Source organism: Plecotus auritus (genome assembly GCF_963455305.1).
Source record: "Plecotus auritus genome assembly, chromosome: 9".
Classification (NCBI taxonomy): Eukaryota; Metazoa; Chordata; class Mammalia; order Chiroptera; family Vespertilionidae; genus Plecotus; species Plecotus auritus.
The window spans coordinates 41,747,732-41,762,627 of record NC_137783.1 but is presented as its reverse complement, the minus strand read 5'-3'; the positions used below and the strand labels follow the sequence as shown (position 1 = coordinate 41,762,627).

General features: G+C 38.7%; 1 protein-coding gene and 1 pseudogene across 4 annotated transcripts in view; one reads left to right on the top strand and one right to left on the bottom strand.

Moving 5' to 3' along the window:
- CTNNA3 (catenin alpha 3) overlaps nucleotides 1-14,896 on the top strand; it is a 1,399,627-nt gene that overhangs the window by 676,708 nt on the left and 708,023 nt on the right. The gene's annotated exons all lie outside the window — the stretch shown is intronic.
- Nucleotides 467-14,896, bottom strand: part of LOC308257712 (phosphoserine aminotransferase-like) — a 48,672-nt pseudogene continuing 34,242 nt past the window's right edge. The window contains exon 3 of the transcript in view: nucleotides 467-650. The product of the transcript in view is annotated as a phosphoserine aminotransferase-like (transcript). The remainder of the gene's footprint in view (nucleotides 651-14,896) is intronic.

Sequence of the window (14,896 nt, the reverse complement as noted above, 5' to 3'; positions counted from 1 at the left end):
TAAAAAATGCATATAAAACAACAATTTGAATTAATAAAAAGGATTTTGCATGCTGTATTTTGCCTCAATGACCACATGGAGTTAATGAAGAAGTAGAATTTTTAAGAATATCAGGTTATTATTATTTTTTTAAGCCAACTCGAGCTAACTTCTACTCTTGGCATTCTCTGAGAGTCACTGTTCAGTTCTCACCACCAGCAAGCATGTGGACTGGTTGTTGATAATGGCGTTTTGTGACCCCTGGATACAATTCTGCATTTGTTGGAGGCCCTGAGAGGCTGGTCTGGGACTTTGCTCCTACAAGAGCTGTTGCAGGCCTCCTGCTAAGACTCACAAATCCTAGCTTTTTCAAGAGCAGTAATTTTAGTTGTCTCCTCAGTATGCCCTCCATAGGACTTTTCTTGTTCTGTCTTTATTGCCTCCATTAAATAAGGCAGCTACTTTGTGCTGGCCTTGGACAGGTGCTTCAGAGCAGCAGGAAGCGGATATTCTCACACCTGCCGAGATGCAAAGGTTTCCTACTTGCTAAATCAATAGGCAGGGCCTGGTCCACAGTCACAGCAGCAGCTTCTTTCCTGTCTGGCTGTGCTGGCAGAGTGCTAGTGCAACAGTTCTTAACATGGCCTTTACGTCTCTTCGTTCCCCTTATTCTTATAAGTAAAAGCAAAAAACAAAAATAATAGTGACTAATGATAATCTATATATATATATATATATAAAAGTCTAAGTGACCATCATGACTGGTTGACCGAATGATTGGTTGACTGAATGATCTGTCGACCGGTTACCATGATGCGCACTAACCACCAGGGGGCAGACACTCAACACAGGAGCTGCCCCCTGGTGGTCAGTGTGCTCCCACAGCCAACCTCCCATGGCCAGCCAACCTCCCATGGTCCCTACTCCTGGCCAGCTGGCCTCAATCGGCCCTGATCACCAGCCAAGCCGAGGGACCCCACCCATGCATGAATTCATGCACCAGGCCTCTAGTAGTTTAATATTAAAATAATTTAATCACAGGAAGTGACTTTGGAGCCTCATTTGACATGGCATTGAAAAAGCATGCTAGCACACATAAGGGGTACAATGTTGTATTTTATAGAACTTTAATATATTGAGGCAAAAGAGTACATTTCATGGTACCTGTAAATCTTAAAAAGTGATGGGTTTTCAAATGGGATTCCTCTGAGAGTGTTCAGAAGATCAGAAAGAGAAGCGATTAGAACTCTTGTGGAGGCTCCCTAGGACACTGTGATGAAGATTCCAAAACCCATTCTAACTCCACAGCAAGGATGTCGTGATTGGTTAAACATGTCTGCCATGCATGTAGCTCAAGGAAACGACAATATGTATATTGAATATTTGTCGCCCCTAGAATCTCTGTTTATGCTGGACCAAAGCATGACAGCTATAATTATTTATTCTTGAGGGTATAAAACATTTAAATATGTGTGCTTCATAAAATATATAGGATAACTGTAAATTACAAAAACAATATTCCACTTATTCTTTTTTTTTTTCCAGCCAAAGTGTATTTAACAACTACTATGTTCCAGGAGCTCTGGATCTAGAGCTACATAAGTTCTTGTGGAGCTTTGTTGACTAGAGGAGATGATGTGAAAACTATTTTAGAAACATAATACATACAACAATAATGTATGTACTATATTGAATGTTTACAGAGAAGAGGAAGGAATTACTAGTAACTCCGCTTAAGTTCACAGGGAACATCTTCTTAAGGGTGCCAAGCATGGTGTCTTTTTTCAGTCTCTAGAAATAGCAGTAAACACGTAGGAATCGTTTGCTTTCACAATTCAAAGCAATGCTATTGAAAGCGGATAGAACCCTTTGGCACGTAGTAAAGCCATATGGTTAAGGATGCTGTTGGTTTTCTATTACTGCAAATTGATACCTGCTGAATTGTTAGTTGCAGTGAACTCATGAGTGCTTGGATCCCTTAACTTCCTTCCCTTACCACTTTCCCCATACCAATTCCTATTCTACTGCTTTGTTTTGTATTGATCTCTGTTGTTCAAACTCTTGTACTCTCTCAAAGTATAGTTGGAATATGCTGATAAATATATAGGACCTGAGGGCAAAGCATTATACGTTTGGAATAATTTGACATACCATACTTTTCCCTTTGCTTTAAAATGCCAAATCCATCTAATTACAGGTTTTTTTAAAAAAAGTATGTCCTAATAAATAGACCTAGATGTGTGTTTATGATTGTGTGCTCAGATTTAAATTAGTTCCAGATATATCTCTAATTAAGTAACTCTCTGTAAACAATCATATATGCTGTTAATATTTAAAAACACTTTGGATGGCCCTGGCTGGTTTGGCTCAGTTGGTTGAGCATCGATCTAGAACCAGGAAGTCAGGGTTTGATTTCCGGACAGGGCACATGCCTGAGTTGCAGGCTTGATCCTCAGTAGGGAGCATGCAGGAGGTAGCCAATCAGTGATTCTCTCTCATTCCTGATGTTTCCATCTCTCTCTCCTTCTCCCTTCCTCTCTGAAATTAAAAAACAAAACAAAAACACTTCGGATGCAATAGGCTAGTAAGTTAAGGCTTTGTAAGAAAGACATATAACTTTTGTGTATACCTGAGAGAACTTTGGTCCAATATTTAAACTTCCATTTCTAAGAATTATTCTTTCTAGAAGACCCTTTTCTAAATAAATTAATGTTATTTGGGCCATAGCCAGAGATTAGTAACTAGTTTTATAAATAATTTTAAATCATATTTAGGAAACTTTTTCCTGATTTTGAAAGTAATAGAAACTCTGAAATAGGAAACTACAGACACCAGAAAACTCATAATTCTATCATTAATATATAACTAATATGGATATTTTCTGTTTTGTTTTCTTTTTAATACGTATGTTACACATTATGTTCCTAGTCATTTCAGCTATTCAAAAAATATTTATAAAGTAGCTAATAATGGCCAAGTATTTACAATAGCCAAGACATAATAAGCCATATAAGTGTCCATTAATAGACATTTAAGTGAAGAATATGTGGTACATATTTCCTATGGAATATTACTTGGCTATAAAAAAGAATAAAATCATACCATTTGCAACAGTATGGATGTACCCGGCAGACATCCTCAAACTACGGCCCGCAGGCCACATGTGGCCCGCTGAGGACATTTATCCGGCCCACCAGGTGCCGCTGCCTATCCTGCTTAGCAGCTGACTCATCCCGGGCCCACAGTGCGCATAGGAATTTGTTCATAGTTTTTTTTTTAAAACTATAGTCCAACGGTCTGAGGGACAGTAAACTGGCCTCCTGTTTAAAAAGTTTGAGGACCCCTGAGGGTATTATGGTATGTGAAATAAGTCAGACAAAGAAAGACAAGTACCATAACATTTTACTTATTTGTGAAATCTAAAAAACAAAACAAAAAAGCCAGGCCAGTGTAGCTCAGTGTTTGAGCATCAACCCATGAACCAGGAGGTCATAGTTCGATTCCTGGTCAGGGCACATGCCAAGGTTGCAGACTTGATCCCCAGTAGAGGACATGCAGGAAGGAGTGGATCAATGATTATCTCTCATCATTGATGTTTCTATTTCTCCTTCTCCCTTTCTCTCTCTGAAATCAATAAAAGCATATTTAAAAAAATAACAAACAAAATAAATAAAGTAAAAGAAGAGCCGTGTTAAGTTTTAAAAATTGTTATGCCCAGCATATTGCCTGAAATATAATGAAAACACAATTAATTTTTACAAAAGAATGACCAGTAATGTCTAGAAGAATTTATTGAATTCATTAACTAGTAACATATAAATTGTCTCCTTTCATTGACATTATTATTTCATGCTGAATGAACTAATTCGTGGAGCTGATTTATTAAAGCAGTATTTGTGTGTTAGATTTTCCAAACACTAGTGGAAGCTCAGGTGGTTGACAAGCATGACTTAAAACATAGATTTCCTATCATTGCAGAAATTGAATAGACACTTGTTATCACCAAATAAGATACTGAAATGCTTTTAGAGATAATGAATAGGAGGGGAAAAGAGACACTCGTATATTTTATTAGACAAGATCCCAAAGAGACAGCTGGCAGGATAAAATGCAGCAAATGGAGTATAGATTTTGTAGAAGTAGCCATCTTATATTAAGACATAAAACACATTTCATGATCAATTCTCTTAGAAGATCAACAAACTGAATAATCCAAAACTCAGCACATGTTGTACTTGCAAGCATTAGATCCTTTCCCCTTCTCATTAGACAGACACAACTATGATAGCTAGTCTGTACTTTCTGTTCCTTGGGTGGGCAGATATAAAGAGTGAGCCATGGACAATTGTCATAGGTGTTAACAGAACCTATTAATTCAAAAAACAACCAGAAATAACTGCTGTTTGGTGTCAGCAAAATAGTGATGTAAGACAAAGGTTATGTAGTATTCAAAAGGAAATGTGCAACCAATGATGCATCAGTCACATATATCCAGTGAAAATTTTGGAGGATAAAAAGTTGATGAATTTGTATTAATAAAACTAGAATTTCTGAACTGACTCTTTTAAATAATTGTTTAGTGACAAGAAAGCAAACCTAGAGAGATAAATGACTTTCCCAAGATAACAAATGATAGAGTTGGAATTATTCAATTCCTTCAAAATCATAAACAGTTAAAATTTATGGGGAACTTTGAATGTTCCAGAAAATATTCTAAGCATTTTTATGTATTAGTTTATTTATTTATTTCACACATTATGAAGTACATACTACTGTGATCTCATTTAACACATGAGAAAACTGAGGTACAGGAGGTTGAATAACTTACCCAAAGTCATGAAATTAATAAATTGTCAAGTTCTAGGATTCAAACTCAGATGAGTTCATGAATTTTTAACAATTATATTACATTATTTTCTTCAAATGTGTTTATATATAGCCTATAAACAGTTTCCTTGCACAACTAAAATGTGACTTCTTTTATTCTCAACTTATTGATTTCAGTACTGACATGGATTTGACTCCAGATTCATTTGCTTTATGGTCTTTGGCAGGCTGCCTCATTTCTCTTTACTTAAACTACTTGATTAATTTTTATAAGTAGGTAATTTTTACATACTGTTACATGGTAAGTCTGACTACAGTGAAATAGGTCAAAACAAGAGTGAATAGGATGTGAAACTAGATCATTTCAAAGTGGTAGAGCTACCATAAGAATTAAATTCAGTTCAGGAGACAGGAGCCTGAATGTAAATGGTTTGGCCACTGAAAATATTTGCAAGTGAAATCAATAGTCTGCATCCCAGAACCTTAACAGAGTCTCAGGTAGCTGAATAGGCCATGCAATCTAAGAGAAATCTTAAAATGTTCTGTTGTCAGAGATACAAGCAGGCAATGTGATTCAGGAAGTTCTGTCTGCTACCAGCGGATCTTTAATTTCTTTATCTTAACGTGGAAATGACAGTTACTATCTTGCTTTGTTGTTGAGAGAATTAAAGAATATATTAAAAATACCTTGCACAATTTCAAAAACATAGTATGAATTTCAGTTATCCTCAAATGAAAGCAGTTTTTAATAAATTAGGGCATTTTTTATTGTTCCAGTGACCAATGGACATTATTAGGCTTTTGTGGATGGGAACCTGAGATGCTAAATGTTCTGCAATGCCTAGAATAATTCTAACTAGGAACTCTTCCACTCAAAACTGCCATTCACTTCTCTTTGAGAAACACCAGGAGAAGCTAAAGACTTATAGTTATTTCATTACTATGAATTATATCATATGGATGAAAGTTTCTTATATTCCTCTTGCCTAAGGTGAGAATTGGCTCTTTGTCCTGTGATCTGTGATTCTATTCCTTTTCTTCTCTTCAACTCTGAGTTGAAGACTACAAGTATAGGAGACAATTATTCTGTCTCCTTTATATCCAAACAATCTATGTTCCTGCAGTTGAGTTGCCAGTCCTTCCTTGATCTGAAACATCTTGAAAATCTTATGTGCCCTTGTTGTTAAGGTCCTTGCCCTAGTGCCTTCTCTGGAATCATTCCAATTGTTCAGTGTCTTCTTTTGTCCTGATTTTAGTACAGTATGCATATGGAGTAGTACCTATACAGAATACTGTGACCTTTTGTGTACTTTGACCTTAGAATTAAGTTGAAAATCAGCATGTACATTGCTAAATTCAATTTGTGTTCATCTAAAGTTCAATATATACATATAAACCCAACTGGGTCTCCACACTGTGCAATATACTGTCCCAAATACTAGGGATTCTGAAGTTAAATGAAGAGGGGGTGGAAGATGACTAAACTAATAGTCTAAGACTAGCTCCTTCTTTGAGAGTGGTAATCAAAAATTATTATTATTACTAGTAGCCCTGCACACGAATCCGTGTGCCAGTAGCTCTCTGTGGGGCCAGGCTGCTCTGCGCCCGCTGCTCAGAGGCTCTCCATGGCCCAGAGGCCCATCCGTGCCCCAGCCTGGCCAGAGGCCCTCCGCAGCCGGGGTAGAATGCCTGCCTCGTCGCCACAGTGATGAAGCAAGCATTCTGCCAGGCCACTCACGCTGCCGGGTCTCAGGAGCTGCCCCCCCAGGACTGGAGGACTCCGGCGGGGCTGAGAGGACTGGGTGCCGCCATCTTGTGGCTATGGGCACCACCATCTTTGTGACAGAGTGATGATTAATTTGTATATTACCCTTTTATTAGATAGGATTGTTTAGGAAAGGACACTATGAGTGAAGGGGTTTGTGGGGAGGAGCATAGTCAGGAAGCTTGTTAGCTACAATGAAAGGATGTGAAACTGCAAGGGGGCATTTGAGATCATGATGAACATTAACATACCTACAGCTTTGGGTTGCATGCATGGGGAATGGAGGCAGAGACTGGCAGGGTGAGGGGCAGATCATGCAGGACCTTATGTGCCATTTTAAGGAGTTTGGAGACCATCTTCCTATTTATGACAAAACATTGCATTTTAAGCAATAAATGCCATACTCAGTTTCTAGCCGAAGTATGGAAGGTCTTTTGGGATTGTGGGAGTAATATGGGAGACCACAATTCCTATTAGAATTCTCTAGCCCAAGTGGTAGAGATATTGAGGACCTAAGTCAATGGATGTGGTATTTGAAATTGGGAGATGTTTAGAAAGTAGAATGAACAGAATGAGGAGACAGATTGGCTGTGGGAGTCAGAGTAGTCAGAGAAAGAAAATGAGTTAAGATGACTTTGGTTCTGGCTGGCTGCAAAGTGTTATGTTCCAGAGAGTAGGGAATGCAGGGGAGGAGTGATTCTAGGGGCGTAGGGGATCTGATGAGTTTGCAAGAACTGCTGCTAAGCCCAAACACCTTCATACTGTATTTGTATGTTTAGTTGTTAGAACTATGATTTTGACTGCTTTGTTTAAAATAGTTTATACTCCATGGATGGATAGATATTTTACAATTAACAATGTACCAATATTACTCATTATATTAAAAGAGAATCATGGAGTAAGATCATATGATTCTAAAAACACAGACATGAAAATCATTTGATAAAAACCAATGGCCATTCTAGGTAAAAACTTATATACAACAGGAAGAGAATAAAATTACCAAAGTATGCCAAAAACCTTCTAACATCAAACTGAAAACATCATAGAATGTGAAGAAATACTAAGACTGACCTTTTAATACAAGACACAAACCAAGGATGCTTCGTATCATCATGATTATTCTACATCATTTGATATTTCTGGATAATAGAAAGGAAATTAAACATTAAAATAAAAAATAAATTAATTGTCATTATTTACATGTGATTTGATAGTAAATCTACACAATTCAAATAAAGTGTATTAAGAGAACAAAATTAAGAGAATTTAGTGAGGAGCACAGACAGGAGAAAACATTAATAAAGTAAAATGTTAATTGAAAAAAAAGTCTCTTTATACTAGTATCAAAAACATAAAATAACCAGGAATACCTTTAATAATTACATAAACCTATTTTTAAAGTTAGAGATAAAATAATAATAATCAAATAACTGAAAATAAATACCATGTTCCAAGATGCTGTCATTTCTTGCCAAATAAATAAATAGATAAATGTAATGCAATTTCAATCAAAGTACCTGGTTTAGGATACACACACGCACACTCACAACAATTCTAAAGTTTATGTAGAAGAATAAATGAGAAATACAAATTATATAATGTAGATTTATGAAAGGTTCAAACAAGATGGAAATAACTTGAGGATGAGTGTTTTGACAATTCATCGTGGTTCAGGCGACCAAATGCTAGCAACCCCTTGTTGTAACAACCAGTAGTGTTGTGTTCATGCTACAAGAAATTGGTTTCAGCCCTAGCAGGTTTGGCTCGGTGGATAGAACATCAGCCTGTGGATGGAAGGATCCTGGTTTCGATTCTGGTCAAGGGCACATGCCTGAGTTGTGGGCTCAGTCCTGGTAGGGGGCCCTGCAGCCAGTTAATGATTCTCTCTCATCATTGATGTTTCTATCTTTCTCTCTACCTCTCCCTTCCTCCTTGAAATAAAAAAAATACATGTATTAAAAAAAAAGAAATTGGTTTCAATAAAGCAGCAATATCTATCATTTACATATATGTTTTATTAAAATATTTTTTTAAAAAATTTGACTGTATTTATTGGTGTATCTTTTTTATAGTAATAATAAATGAGCTATAAACAAAGAACTCATTCAAAAATTTTGATTATAAATAATTATGTAACACTAGAGGCCCGGTGCATGAAATTTGTGCATTGAGGCGGATGTGTCCCTCAGTTTGCCCTGCATCCTCTTACAATCTGGGACCCCTCGGGGGATGTAGGGCCTAAACTGGCAGGCAGATATCCCTCTTGGAATCTGGAACACTGCATGCACCAGTGACCATACTTTTCATACAGGTGAAAAGCATCTTGCTGTTGTATGGGCAGCTACATTTTTTTGCCCTGATTATAAAAAGTAGTACATAACATGATCCTTCTGTGGCAGTAGTACCATTTTCCCCATCTTATGGGTGGAAACACTGAAGCAGAGAGAAGTTAATTGGCTTTGTCACACAGTTATAAGTGTCAGAATCAGAGCTGACCACAAAATGTGCAAGCCAGAGTCCATGCATGTCATCACTGCATCACCCTGTTTTTTCAGTGTTAGAGTGGACTTGCCAGGTTTTAATTTTTAAATCTAAGAGACTATTCCCAATGTATAGGGTAGGGTCCCTAGGCCTGGCCAGCAATCAGGGCCATCTGTGGAGTGACCGGCAGGCGGGGTGATCGAGGGGCCCCCGCTGGCACCTGCCTTGGCTGGTGGCCTGGCGCTGCGCACTGGCTGGCCCCACCCCCCGATCGCCGCCACCAGTCGCCTCCCTCTTGGGGGGCAGATGCTCAACTAGGGGCAGCTCCTGCATTGATCATCTGCCCCCTGGTGGTCAGTGTGTGTCATAGCGACTGGTCATTCTGCCGGTCATTTGGCTGTTTGGTTGATTTGCATATTAGGGTTTTATTATATAGGATTATACTCAAAAGTAATTAAGTCAGTGCTGGGGTTGCTTAGGATATATTTTTCCCTTATAAAGTACTTCATATATTACTTAGGTTTGAGTAAGTATTAGAAAGTAACTGTTGGCCTTGAACAGATCTATGTCTCTCTAATATTGATTGTCTACTATAAATCTGTAATTTTTCTAAAATCTGGGGATAGTAATGGGACCAGCCAATAAAAGAATGAACAAATACATGAATTATATATAAGCATTAAGTGCTAGGAGGAAAATAAAAAACAGGCTAATGAAACAGAAGACAACTGTGGAGAGGGAAAAAAACTTTAAATCCATGAAGAGGGATGATTTGTCTGAAATGGTGATGTTTAAAGCTTAAGTGATGAGATGGGACCAGATGGGCATCAATTTGGAAGTATAGTTTCCAGGTAGAAACAATAATTGGGAAAAAGGCCCTGAGGGGAAAATTCTTGTATTTTTGAAGAACAGTGAGAATGAGAGTCAAGTGTACCCAGCAGTGGTAATGGTATAGTTCGGGATAAGGATGGAAAGTGCTAGACCATGTAAAGCATGGCAGGATGTTTTGGATTTTATTCAAGGTATAATAGGGAACACTGGACTATTTTAATCAGGGGATTATAGAATTTTATTTACATTTTTAAAAGATCACCCTGGCTGCTCTTCTTTTCTGTGGAAACTGGATTTTACAGGAAGAGGGTAAATGTGGTAATAGGGAGACCATTTGGAGGCAGATAGCAGTGACACAGCTTTAGAAGACACTTACACATACTTGTGTGTTTTTAGATGCGGCTAGAGTGGTAGTGGAGGTGGTGAAGACAAGCACGTGGTCTGAGGGAATGCTTTGAAGGTTGAGCCAGTACAACCTGCTGATATGTTGAATGTTGGCTGTACGGATAATATTTAGCATGAACAACTGGATGGATGGTAGTTGCCACATACTGATGAAAAGGGCTGGGGGGAAATTAAATTTATTGCTAGTTTGTTTTGAGTTTCTCTCATACAGTGGGGTGAAATCAAGAGTTCATTTTGCCAGGACTGCCTCTTGGGACCATTCAGGAAACATAAAATTACTTTCCTACCCACGTCACTTTGTTAAGTTGACTATTTTAATTTGCAGGGGATTCTGTTTGCCTGGCCAATATTCTCATTTCCTCAATGAGCACCATGGTTTGGAGTCTTTTCTATTATTCATATTGCTCTTGTCTGTATAGTTCCATTTTTTCTTTATTTTTTTTTTTTTACTAATAAATCTTTATTGTTCAGATTATTACAGTTGTTCCTCTTTTTCCCCCCATAGCTCCCCTCCACCCAGTTCCCACCCCACCCTCTGCCCTTACCCGCCCCCCCCCAACACTGTCCTCATCCATAGGTGTATGATTTTTGTCCAGTCTCTTCCCACACCCCCCAAACCCCTTTCCCCTGAGAATTGTCAGTCTACTCCCTTTCTATGCCCCTGATCCTATTATATTCACCAGTTTATTCTGTTCATCAGACTTTTTCTTCACTTGATTTTTAGATTCACTTGTTGATAGATATGCATTTGTTCTCACTTTGTTGTTCATAGTTTTTGTCTTTACCTTTTTCTTCTTCTTCTTCTTCTTCTTCTTCTTCTTCTTCTTCTTCTTCTTCTTCTTCTTCTTCTTCTTCTTCTCCTCCTCCTCCTCCTCCTCCTCCTCCTCCTCCTCCTCCTCCTCCTCCTCCTCCTCCTCCTCCTCCTCCTCCTCATTCTCATTCTCCTTCAAGAATACCCTTCAGCATTTCATATAATACTGGTTTGGCAATGATGAATTCCTTTAGCTTTTTCTTATCTGTGAAGCTCTTTTTCTGACCTTCAGTTCTAAATGATAGCTTTGCTGGGTAGAGTAATCTTGGTTGTAGGTTCTTGCTGTACATCACTTTGAATATTTCTTGCCACTCCCTTCTGGCCTGCATAGTTTCTGTTGAGAAATCAACTGATAGTCGTATGGGTACTCCCTTGTAGGTAACTAACTGTTTTTATCTTGCTACTTTCAAGATTCTCTCTTTGTCTTTTGCCCTTGGCATTTTAAGTATGATGTGTCTTGGTGTGGTCCTCTTTGGATTCCTTTTGTTTGGGGTTCTCTGTGCTTCCTGAACTTGTAAGTCTATTTCTTTCACCAGGTGGGGGAAGTTTTCAGTCATTATTTCTTCAAATAGATTTTCAATATCTTGCTCTCTCTCTTCTTCTGGCACCCCCATAATTCTGATGTTGGTACGCTTAAAGTTGTCCCAGAGTCTCCTTACACTATCTTCATATTTTTGGATTATTTTTTCTTTTTTCTTTTCCGGTTGGGTGTTTTTTGCTTCTTCGTATTTCAAATCTTTGACTTGATTCTTGGGATCCTCTAGTCTCCTGTTGGATCTCTGTATATTATGCTTTATTTCAGTCAGTATATGCTTAATTTCTAGTTGGTCCTTTTTCATATCCTTGAGGGTCTCACTAAATTTATCGGCGGTTTCTAGAAGATCCTTGAGTAACCTTATAACCGTGGTTTTGAACTCTATATCCAGTCGTTTGCTTTCCTCCATTTCTTTCATTTGTGACCTGTTTCTTTGTCTTCGCATTTTGGTTGCTTCCCTGAGTTGATAGTGTGGCTTTGTGTGCTAGGTGTCCTATAGGGCCCAGTGGCTCAGCCTCCCTAATTACCTGAGGGGGACACTCTTGGTGCACCCCTTTGTGGGCTGTGTGCACAGTCTTGTTGTAGTTAAGCCTTGATTGTTGTTGGTATCACTGGGAGGAATTGACCTCTGGGCCAATTGGCTGTGAGGATTATTTGTGTCTATGTTGGGAGAAATTCTGTGCTGGAGACACCCTTATGGGGCAAGACTTGCTTCAGTGGGACTTTGGTGCTCACTGAGTCTGCCCCCTGAGTGTGTCTCTTATGGATATGAAGAGTTGTAGTCTGGATGGTCTCTCTCTGACCACTGGGTACACTGGATCCAACACTGTACAGAGTTGGATCTCCAAGGAGAGAGGCCACCCAGCAGGAGCTACAGAGAGATATGCAGATTCCTTCTCTTTGTTTGGGGTTTGGAGGTGCCCAGATCAGGCCCAGCTCTGAAGCAATGCAAGCTGCTGTTGAGCCTTGGGTCTTCTTTTGGAGGCTCTGGGGCTCTTTGACCCAGCTGCAGTACATTAGGTTTCAGATTGCAAAGGGCCAGGCCATTCATATGCAAAAGTCTCTGTGCACAAATTGGGTGGGGTGGGGTCTCAGGGAATCACCAGGGTGGAGCAAACAGCAATGGCTGACCATCATCCTTGCCTGGAAGAGGTCCTGTGTATCTGTGTCCTGCGGCACCGTGCAGGAACAATGATCACTGAAAGCACCTCTGTGAGAAAGCCGCCCTCGAGTTCCACCCGATGCCAGACAGTCCAGTTTCTCCCCGTATGAGTCTGGGTCCCCAGAGTCCTACCCAGAACTGGAGTTCAGAGCAGTCGGGAGCTTGTGTCTTCCTCCCGATTGAAAAAGACAACAGCGTACGCAGTTGCCAGCCCTTTCCGCATGTGCACACCTCTGTACCTCTGCACTTCACTTCTGCACCTCCGCTCCTCCTCCGAGTCTCACTGTGCTTTTCTCTTTCCTTCTAGTTGTAGAATTTCCACTCAGTCAGCATTCACGTGGTTCTGGATGATACCCGTTTTGTCTTTTAGTTGTAGTTTTGAAGTGGTTGTGCGAGGCAGCAAGTTCAGGTGTTTACCTATGCTGCCATCTTGGTTTCTCCCATTTTTTCTTATTTCTTACTATTTCTTCATTTAAAAAAAACAACAAACTTTTATTGAGGTATAATTGGCATATAATAAACTGCATATATGTAAAGTGTACAATTTGATGGGTTCTGGCATCTGTGGATACCCCAGAAACCATCACCAAAACAAAACAACAAGCATTTCTAAACCCCTCAAGTGTCCTCTTGACCCTTGGTAGTTACTTTTTCTTTCTAACCCCATTCCCAGGTAACCACTATCTGCTCTTTATCACTATTGACTTATTTACATCTTGTAGCATTTTATATAAATGGAATCAAAGAGCATGTATTTTTGGTCAGGCTTTCTTTACTTATTGTAATGCTTTATAAATTTTCCCATGTTTTCTATGCATCAATGTTCCTTTTTATTGCTGAACTAGAGGCCTGATGCACAAAATTAGTGCAAGGGGCTCGGCTGTTTCAGCCCCAGCTTCATCCGGAAGGACGTCCAGATGGTTGTTTGGCTATCTGGTCTAATTAGCATATTACACCTTTATTATTATAGATAGTATTCCCTATATGGATATACCACAATGTATTTATCCAGTCACCTGTTGACAGATGTTTGGGTGGTTTCCAATTTTTGGCAATTACAAACAAAGTTTCTGTGGACATTTATGTATGTCTTTTTGTAGATGTATATTTTCATTTGTCTTGAACAAATACTTAGGAGTGGAATGGCTGGGTTTATGATAGATATATGTTTAACTTTTTAAGTAACTACCAAACTGCTTGCCAAAGTGATTATATCATTTTTTATTTTTACTAGCAGTGTCACATACTTGATATTTGATATGGTCTGACATGTCTTTTTAAAAGTGTGGTTTTGTGTTTTCACTCATTGCACACAATATCTCATGTGATCTAAAGAACAGGAATATCTGTAATATCTGTCTGTGTCCATGAGTTATGCATATATGCATACAAGATCCTGGGGTGTGGGGTAGGGGTGGCCTGAGAGAGGTCAATGGGGGAAAAGGGAGACATATGTAATACTTTCAACAATAAAGATTAAAAAAAAAAAAGACAGGAATATCTTCTTGAATTTATGAAACATTTGTTATCTGCTATGTGCTGAGAACTTTGCTAGGGCATATTCTTTGATATCATAGGGGCTATATGCCTTTGAGTACAGCCTAAGTAAAATGAAGTTAACTTCTTAGCAGTCATAACATACTATTTAAGTGCATTGAACTTACTGTCTAACAAAACCACTGGATCTATTCTTTTACATTTCTACTGATGAAACAAATCTTTTTTATCCTCAGTTTAGGCAGTACATTTAATAAACCTATTATGTTTTTTATACTTCAAAAGAGAATTTGTGATGGCTTATCACCAGAGAGCCAAATAGAATAAAATAGCTAAATTAAGCATACTATGGCTAGAACCAAGCAAGCAAGAATGATGAGATAATACTAATAGAAAACCTAGGCTAAAGGAGACTATTGCAAATGAGTTTCTTGATAGCTTAAGTCAAAATGGGAACGAGAGGTTACATAGCTCTTATTAACAAGTGCAAGAAAGCATATCAGTGCATGTGAAAACTCAAATGTGTGTCTTACTCAACTCTCAAAGGATGAGACTGAGTCCCATGAAAGAAAATAACCACCTGTCTGGCTCTCTAAATAC